The sequence below is a fragment of the Salvelinus sp. IW2-2015 genome, linkage group LG14 (genome assembly GCF_002910315.2).
Source record: "Salvelinus sp. IW2-2015 linkage group LG14, ASM291031v2, whole genome shotgun sequence".
Taxonomy (NCBI): domain Eukaryota; kingdom Metazoa; phylum Chordata; class Actinopteri; order Salmoniformes; family Salmonidae; genus Salvelinus; species Salvelinus sp. IW2-2015.
Window position 1 is genome coordinate 20,592,424 of NC_036854.1, and position 10,000 is coordinate 20,602,423.

The following is a 10,000-nucleotide window of genomic DNA, read 5'->3' on the forward strand; positions in this document are numbered from 1 at the left end:
CAAACTGTTTAAAGGCACAGTCAACTTAGTGTATGTAAACTTCTGACCCACTGGAATTGTGATGCATTGATTTATAAATGAAATAATCTGTCTGTAAACAAAATTGTTGGAAAATTACTTGTGTCATGCACAAAGTAGATGTCCTAACCGACTTGCCAAAACTATAGTTTGTTAACAATAAATTTGTGGAGTGGTTGAAAAACGAGTTTTAATGACTCCAACCTAAGTGTATGTAAACTTACGACTTCAACTGTATATACAGTATTTAAATACTCATAGATTACTGTACTTTCTCATGACTCATGCTCTGAAAGGAAAATCCACTCAAAAACTATATTTTTGATATTCTTTCATTAGCCCACTTACAGAGTCCCATTTTTTTTCCATTTCAGGAGTCAAGTTTTCAAGATATAGGATTTTCAAGAAGCAAAGTGTCATTTGCCACATCCTCATGATGATGCGTTTTGCATCATATCAGGCACTTTGCATCATCATGATGATGTGGCAAGTGACACTGCTTAATATCTTGTAAACTTGACTGCTGACATCCAAAACATTTTGGGTCTGTATTAACATTAATATGCAAATATCGTTTTTTTTATTTGTACGTTTTCAAATTTGAGAACATAGAGACATTGACGTCAATACAACATCCCCATTCCTTTATCCACCCAGCCCTTCCCTTCCAAACACCAAGGCATCATACAAAGAAACTGCACAAGAACAATGATAGAAACAAAACAAAAGCAAAATAAATAACAAACCATATATTGTTTTTAACAAATAAATAAGATACACAAAAGATCAAATAAAATACAATGAATAAAATTAATTGGTGTCACAATAACAATGGAATCCAATTTGCACACTGTAGCCACTGACATATTACATAACTGCGTATACTGAAAAAAACAATAGAAATTCTCCACTAGCAGCTCAAATACCATCTGGCCCATGACAGTGTCCCCCAGTCCTGGCCCCGGGGACATGAGGGGACACACATCCCCGCCTCCGCATCCAACGCACTCAACTCCAGTCAGAAGTTTGGTAATGAGTTGGTAATGTAATGCGTCTGTGTGTAGCTGGTGAGATGAGTCAGGCGCAGGACAGCAGATATGAGTAATGAAAGCAATTTACTCAATAATATAACAATACACGTCGTATAAATACAAGGCCACAAATACGGACCGCAATACAATAAACAATTACTCAAAAACAAACATGGGGGAACAGAGGGTTAAATAATGAACAAGTAATTGGGGAATTGAAACCAGGTGTGTAAGACAAAGACAAAACAAATGGAAAATGAAAAGTGGATCGGCGATGGCTAGAAGGCCGGTGACGTCGACCGTCGAACGCCGCCCGAACAAGTGTGCCGGCGCTACGGCAAGTACAAAACCTGCACCCCCCGGGACCCCAGGATCAGGAGAATCTGGTCCATACAGTGGCTGGAGAAAACATCAAGGCAACAGTGCTAGGTTGACAAAATATAAACAATAACAAAGATAATAAAACGGGTATGAAAATTACAGTGGATTTCTATTAACACATCGCATCCACTTAACCAGGACATGACTGCCTATACTGAAATGTGAGAGATAGGCTCTCTACATGTTCAATGAAAGGGAACCATGTCAGGCCAAACTTTTCTTGCGACCCCCGCATAGTGTATCTATCCATTTCAAGTGGCAGAGATGAAATCACTTCCTTAACCTACTGTGTAAGAGAAGGAGGTCTTGCCGAGATCTTCCAATTAAAGAGGATAAGATGGCGAGCTAGACGTGAAGCAAATGCTACTGCATTCGCCTGTTGGGTGGTAGCAGTACAATGCAAAGGTGGTTTGCCAAAAATAGCAGTGAACGGATTGGGTCAACAGTTTGGTTACATAGATGTGAAAATGCCTCAAATATCGGATCTCAAAAACCCTCAGAGAATGGCATGACCAAAACAAATGTCCCACAGTTGCCCCACAGACATTTGGATATATTTTTGCTAGTCTGTCATTTGAGTAATGGAGAYGGTGTAAGAATTTGAACTGAATGAGCACGTGCCGTATGCAAAATGACGAGGTACCGACAAGCTCTGTACTACGTTGCCATAATGTCATCGGGTAGCTTGCCACCCATGTCTTGTTCCCATGCAGATTTGGTATTTACCCAGAAAGGCGGGTTAATGTTCTTTATCATGTCATATAACCTGGAGATTGTGCCCTCCAGATAGGGGCTAAGCACCTCTCAACTGGACACTTTGCAGGCAGGAGCAGAAATGAAGGGAAATATTTTTTAGCAAAGCTGCGAGTTTGGAGATACCCCCAAAAGTGGGTATTGGGTCACCTCTCTGAGTTTCAAATGAGACAAATGTATTATCAACAAAGAGGTTACAAGAAAAAGCCAGGCCCCAAATATAACTATGGAGTGGATTTTTCCTTTAAGAGCATGAGTCATGTGAAGCGTGACTCATGCTCAACAGTACCCCCATCAACAGTACCATCGTCAGCAATACCCCCCTCCACACCAACTGCCTTCCTCACTTATGGAACGATGGGATTCTCATCCTAACTAATGAACGGATCACAGGATGATGGTGGTTCCTCTCTTTATTCAAACAGAGACTCAAAGAGAGGCATATTTTTGCTTTGGCTGTGAGCAGGATGGAGAGGAGAGAAGAAGAGAGGCCACTTGGATGTGGTCTGACCCTGGAGAGAAGGCCTTCCTCCAAGGCAGAAAGCCAGAGGTGGAGGAGAGGAGGGCAAAAGGGAGAGGAGCCAGGAGAAGGCTGAGCTAAGATGACGCTGAGGTTCCTTTAAGGTATTAGTGCATGGTAGCCTGGAGCCAACAGTATACTATACACTATCTGTAGTGACATTGTTCCACATGCCCAGCTTTGGGCACAGTTTCCAACGGGGAAACTGCAAAGCGCCTCTTCAACCTCAGGAGGCTGAAGAAATTTGGCTTGTCATCAAAACCACTCACAACTTTTACAGATGCACAATCGAGAACATCCTGTCGGGCTGTATCACCGCCTGGTATGGCAACTGCTTCACCCAAACCGCAAGGCTCTCCAGAGGGTAGTGAGGTCTGCACAACGCATCACCGGGGGCAAACTACCTGCCCTCCAGGCACCTACACCACCCGATGTCACAGGAAGGCCAAAAAGATCATCAAGGACAACAACCACCCGAGCCACTGCCTGTTCACCCCCGCTATCATCCAGAAGGCGAGGTCAGCACAGGTGCATCAAAGCTGGGACCGAGAGACTGAAAAACAGCTTCTATCTCAAGGCCATCAGACTGTTAAACTGCCATCACTAACATTGAGTGGTTGCGGCCAACTACTGACTCAAATCTCTAGCCACTTTAATAATTAAAATTGGATGTAATAAAGTATCACTAGTCACTTTAAACAATGCCACTTTATATAATGTTTACATACCCTACATTACTCATCTCATATGTAATTTACTGTACTCTATACCATCTACTGCATCTTGCCTATGCTGTTCGGCCATCGCTCATCCATATATTTATATGTACATATTCTTATTCATTCCTTACACTTGTGTGTAAAGGTAGTTGTTGTGAAGTTGTTAGTTACTTGTTAGATATATACTGCATGGTCGGAACTAGAAGCACAAGCATTTCACTACACTCACATTAATCTGCTAACCATGTGTATTGACCAATACAATTTGATTTGATTTGATCACACCAAGCTGATCCTGTAGGATTTCCTTTTACAGACGTCACAGTCAGACGTCACCAAGCGTCACCCACCGTCACCAACCGTCACCAACAGTTACTGTGTGTGTTGCCAGACATGGGCCAGGTGTTTGTCTACCCGCCAGGTGCGGGTGATATGTACTTTAGATTGTGGCGCTCCGGCAGAGCCCTGTCCTCACAGTGAGCTCAGCTAGAGCTGAGGAGCAGAGTAAAGGAGAGGAATGAGTGGATTTGCTCCAGGCCTGCGTCATACTAATGTAACCAGGACTCCAGATTTCACTCTCCCTGGTGACCAACTGGCCCTCCCCTCCCTCTTCTTCTCCACTCTTGTTCTGTGTCCTCTATCTTTCTGTCATATGTCTCACTGCCCCCTTTCTTTCTGTCATTTCTCAGAGGAAAGGACAAAGGGAATTCTCACACCTGTTGCTTGAGATGGGTCTTCTCTCTCTCTCTCTCTCTATGTGTGTTGTGTTGTGTGTGTGTTGTGTGTGTGTGTGTGTGTGTGTGTGTGTGTGTGTGTGTGTGTGTGTGTGTGTGTGTGTGTGTGTGTGTGTGTGTGTGTGTGTGTGTGTGTGTGTGTGTGTGGTGTGTGTGTGTGTGTGTGTGGTGTGTGTGTGTTGTTGTGTGTGTATGTGTGTGTGTGTGTGTGTGTGGTCCCTGGGGCATTAGTGTGGATGATAACCAGCGGTGATGGAAGGGAACCAGGACCATGTTATCCCCTGCTAAGAGGGAGAAAGTGGTAGCTAAATATAGTGCTGGCCACGATAAAGACATTACCCTGTTGTCTGGGGAAAGCTGCTTTATAAGCATGTGCTCAGAGGTCTACTGTGGTTACTGCAGGGGGATTTACTGCCATTGTACTGTAACACACACCCCAATGAGGATGATCATCACTCTGTTAGGTCACCCAGTCCTCCCTGCTGAGTGAACCAGTTCAATTCCTTCTCTGGGTCCTGGTAAACACTTTTAGAAAAATAGCCGGATGTGTTTCTAATGTTGCCCAACACAGGACTGACCTAGCTAGATTAATACTGTGTGTGGCTTACATAGTACTGTGATAACATTACTAATCAAGGTAGCCATCCATTTTGTGATGCCGCAATAATGAGGTGATGGTTTGCCCTATTGTGATGTCACAGTGAAGATGGTGTGAGCATTTTACTGTGATCTTACAAAGACACCAATCCAAGTAACCTGTGTTGACGTCATAGTGAAGACAAACCATCAAACTGGCAAAGCGTCAATACAGGACTAAGATTAAATCGTACTACACTGGCTCTGACGCTCGTCAGATGTGGCAGGGCTTGAAAACTATTACGGACTACAAAGGGAAACCCAGCCACGAGCTGCCCAGTGACACGAGCCTACCAGACGAGCTAAATGCCTTTTATACTCACTTTGAGGCAAGCAACACTGAAGCATGYATGAGAGCACCAGCTGTTCGACTGTGTGATCACGCTCTCCGTAGCCGATGTGAGCAAGACCTTTAAACAGGTCAACATTCACAAAGCCACAAGGCCAGACGGATTACCAGGACGTGTACTCAAAGCATGCGCGGACCGGCTGGCAAGTGTCTTCACTGACATTTTCAACCTCTTCCTGGCCGAGTCTGTAATACCTACATGTTTCAAACAGACCACCATAGTCCCTGTCCCCAAGAAAGCGAAGGTAACCTGCCTAAATTATTACCGCCCCGTAGCACTCATGTTTGTAGCCATGAAGTGCTTTGAAAGGCTGGTCATGGCTCAAATCAACACCATCATGCCAGAAATCCTAGACCCACTCCAATTCGCATACCGCACCAACCGATCCAGAGATGACGCAATCTCAATCGCACTCCACACTGCCCTTTCTCAGCTGTACAAAAGGAACACCTATGTGAGAATACTGTTCATTGACTACAGCTCAGCGTTCAACACCATAGTGCCCACGAAGCTCATCACTAAGCTAAGGACCCTGGGACTAAAAACSTCCCTCTGCAACTGGATCCTGGACTTCCTGACAGGCTGTCAACCAGGTGGTAAGGGTAGGCGACAACACATCTGCCGACGCTGATCGTCAACACTGGGGCCCCTCAGGGGTGCATGCTTAGTTCCCTCCTGTACTCCCTGTTCACCCATGACTGCGTGGTCAAGGACGACTCCAACACCATTGTTAAGTTTTCTGACGACACAACAGTGGTAGGCCTGATCACAGACAATGATGAGACAGCCTATAGGGAGGAGGTCAGAGACCTGGCAGTGTGGTGCCAGGTCAACAACCTTACTCTCAATGTGATCAAGCCAAAGGAGCTGATCGTGGACTATAGGAAAAGGAGGGGCGAACAGGCCCCCATTAACATCGACGGGACTGAAGTGGAGCGGGTCGAGAGTTTCATGTTCCTTGGTGTCCACATCACCAACAAACTATCATGGTCCAAACAGACCAAGACAGTTGTGAAGAGGGCACGATAACACATTTTTCCCCTCAGGAGACTGAAAAGATTTGGCATGGATCCTCGATGGTGCAGTTCTACAGCTGCACCATCGAGAGCATCCTGACTTGTTGCATTACCGYCTGGTATGGCAACTCCTTGGCATCTGACCATAAGACACTACAGAGGGTAGTGCGTACAGCCCAGTACATTACTGGGGCCAAGCTTCCTGACATCTAGGACCTCTATACTAGGCGGTGTTAGAGGAAGGCCCAAAAAATTGTCAAAGACTCCAGTCACCCAAGTCATAGAGTGTTTGCTCTGCTACCACACGGCAAGTGATACCAGAGCGCCAAGTCCAGAACCAAAAGGCTCCTTAACAACTTCTACCCCCAAGCCATAAGACTGCTGAACAACTATTTACATTGACCCCCCCCCCCCCCCCTGTTTTTACACTGCTGCTACTCGCTGTTTATTATCTTGACTAACCTGTACCCTCGCACATTGACTCGGTACCGGTACCCCCTGCATATAGTGTCGTTATTGTTATGTACATCAATTGTGTTACTTTTTGATTGATTACATTTTTGGGGTAAATATTTTATTAGCTCTATTTCTAGAACTGCACTGTTGGTTAAGGGCTTGTAAGTAAGCATTTCACGGTAAGGTTTACAACTGTTGTATATGGCGCATGTGACAAATAAAATTTGATTCGATTTTTTGAAGACAGTATTCTAAGTGGATTATGATTTTACAGAGAGATACAGTATGTGTAACCTATTGTGATATCACAAAGACCGGAGTAAAAGGGCATACCTTATTGTGATGTCACAAAGACAGTAATGATAATACCTCATTGCGACGTCACAAAGACAATAATGATAATGCCTCATTCTGAGGTCGCAAAGACGGTGATTAGATTGCCTCATTTGTTGTCACATGGACAGTGAGGAAAGTCTATTGTGCTGACACAAAGACAATAATGAGGGTACTTTATTGTGATGTCATTAATGGGGTCACCTATTGTGAATCTATTGTGAGGTTCCCTATTCAGAACTGACCATATATGATGATTATTAGAGGCTGCTACTTAAAGAATTCTAAGCAGTTCATCATATTTCCGTGGGCATGTATACTCCTCAGGAAGAGTGGGGGAAACAGGCTTTCTCTTGCCAGTTTCATGTTCACTCGCCAGGATGAACTCTTACCAGATGCTCGGCAGTAGAACTGAGCCTCCCTATTGGCGGCTGGGACTTTCAGTTCCTGTATCGGGATGCAGGATAGACTGATTCAGAGATGCTTTGATTTACATGTCTGAGAAAATAAAACAGAGACAAGAAGATTCCATTGCACTGGAAACCCTCACTTCTGTGGACTGACTTTAAAGGAGAAATTCAGAGAATAAGTAAAAATAACACTCAAACAACAGTTGGGAAAAACTAACCATCAGCAATGAAATCAGTCGTATATGATTCAAATGTCTCTTAATGCACTGATAGATTTCTAGATATCAGGAAATAAGAAGTACCATTACAACATTAGTGAAGGGTGGTAAGTGTTTCTTCAGACATAGCCTACAGTAGTGTTCCCAACGGATACTAGGACCCCTGGGGGTACTTGGCCTATCCACAGGGGGTACTTGAGAAGACGCAAGAGACCATAGGCCTACTGGTAAARWGAGTATGAGGGGTACTCTGGGCAGAGAAAAATTCAGTAACCAAAAAAGATTGTAAACTACTGGCCTGCAGCATGTTGCAATCAAATCAAATCAAATTGTATTTGTCACATACACCGAATACAACAGGTGTAGTAGACCTTACAGTGAAATGCTTACTTACAAGCCCTTAACCAACAATGCAGTTTTAAGAAAACAAGTGGTAAGAAAGTATTTACTAAAATAAACTGAAGTAAAAAAACAAATWAAATAAAAAATAAAATAAGAAAAATAACTAATAATTAAGGAGCAACAATAAAATAACAGTAGTGAGGCTATATACTGTACAGGGGGTACCGGTTAGTCGAGGTAATTGAGGTAATATGTATATGTACGTAGAGGTAAAGTGACTATGCATGGATATTAAACAGAGAGTAGCAGCAGCGTAAAACGGGGGGTACAATGCAAATCGTCCGGGTAGCCATTTGATTAGCTGTTCAGGAGTCTTATGGCTTGGGTGTAGAAGCTGTTAAGAAGCCTTTTGGACCTAAACTTGGTGCTCCGTAACCACTTGCTGTGCGGTAGCAGAGAGAACAGTCTATGACTACTGTAGGTTGACTGGAGTCTTTGACAATTTTTTGGGCCTTCTTCTGACACCGCCTGTTATCGTGCCCTCTTCACAACTGTCTTGGTGTATTTGGACCATGTTAGTTTGTTGGTGATGTGGACACCAAGGAACATGAAACTCTCGACCCGCTCCACTTCAGTCCCGTTGATGTTAATGGGGGCCTGTTCGGCCCTCCTTTTCCTATAGTCCACGATCATGGATATTAATGATGTCGCCAAATCCTTGGATATTTGAGGGCTGGGTTTGGACTTCAATCATGCCCACATGCCCACTTACACGGGACAGCTGCCTGGCAGCACCCAAATGACCAGAGCACAATATGCAATAGTAGCAGAAGAATCAACCTCAATCAAAGAATCAGCCCATATCTTTATAGACAGTAGTCATTAGCATGCAGCGCCTCAGGACTTCTTTGATTGACATGAGACAATGAATGAGACATTGCTACAATACATCATCACCAATGTTGATGAAAGAACAAAATGTATTCTTAATAAATGGCTTGTTTTTCCCCCCAACTCAAACATCCTCACATTATTGAAAAAGTTACAGTTTAATGGTTGTGATATGAGAAAACGGAGGATGGATCAACAACATTGTAGTTACTCCACAATACTGACCTAAATGACAGCGTGAACAGAATAACAATACTCCAAAACATCCATCCTGTTTTCAATAAAGCACTAAAGTAAAAGTGCAACAAATGTGGAAAATAAATTAACTTCATGTCCTGAATACAAAGCGTTATATTTGCGGCAAATTCAACACAACGCGTCACTGAGTACCACTCTTCATGTTTTCAGGCATGGTGGTGGCTGCGTCATGTTATGGGTATGCTTGTCATCGGCAAGAACTAGGGAGTTATTTTATTTAGGATAAAAAGAAACGGAATAGAGTAAGCAGGCAAAATCCTAGAGGAAAACCTGGTTCTGTCTGCTTTCCACCAGACACTGGGAGACAAATTCACCTTTCAGCAGGACAATAACCTAAAACACAAGGACAAATATACACTGGAGTTGCTTATCAAGACAACATTGAATGTTCCTGAGTGGCCTAGTGTTTTGTTGTTGTTGAGTTTTGATTTAAATCGTCTTGAAAATAAATGGCAAGACTTGAAAATTGCTGTCTAGCAATGCTCAACAACCAACTTGGCAGAGCTTGAAGAATTTTAAAAGTAATAATGTGCAAATATTGTACAGTACAGGTGTGCAAAGTTCTTAGAGACTTACCCAGAAAGACTCAAAGCTGTAATTGCTGCCAAAGGTGCTTCTACAAAGTATTGACTCATGGGGTGTGAATCATTTTCAATACATTTTCAAAAATTTCTACAAACATGTTTTCATTTTATCATTATGGGGTATTGTGTGTAGATGGGTTAGATGTATTTTTTATTTACTCCTTTTTTTAAATTCCGGCTGTAACACAACAAAATGTGGAATAAGTCAATGTGTATGAATACTTTCTGAAGGCACTGTAACACACCCACATAAAACCACACCCCCAAGATGCAAATCGCGTTTTTCATAATGAGGGAAAACTGAGGTGAGAAACTGAGTTCAGCCCCCTTTAACATACAGAGCTCATGAC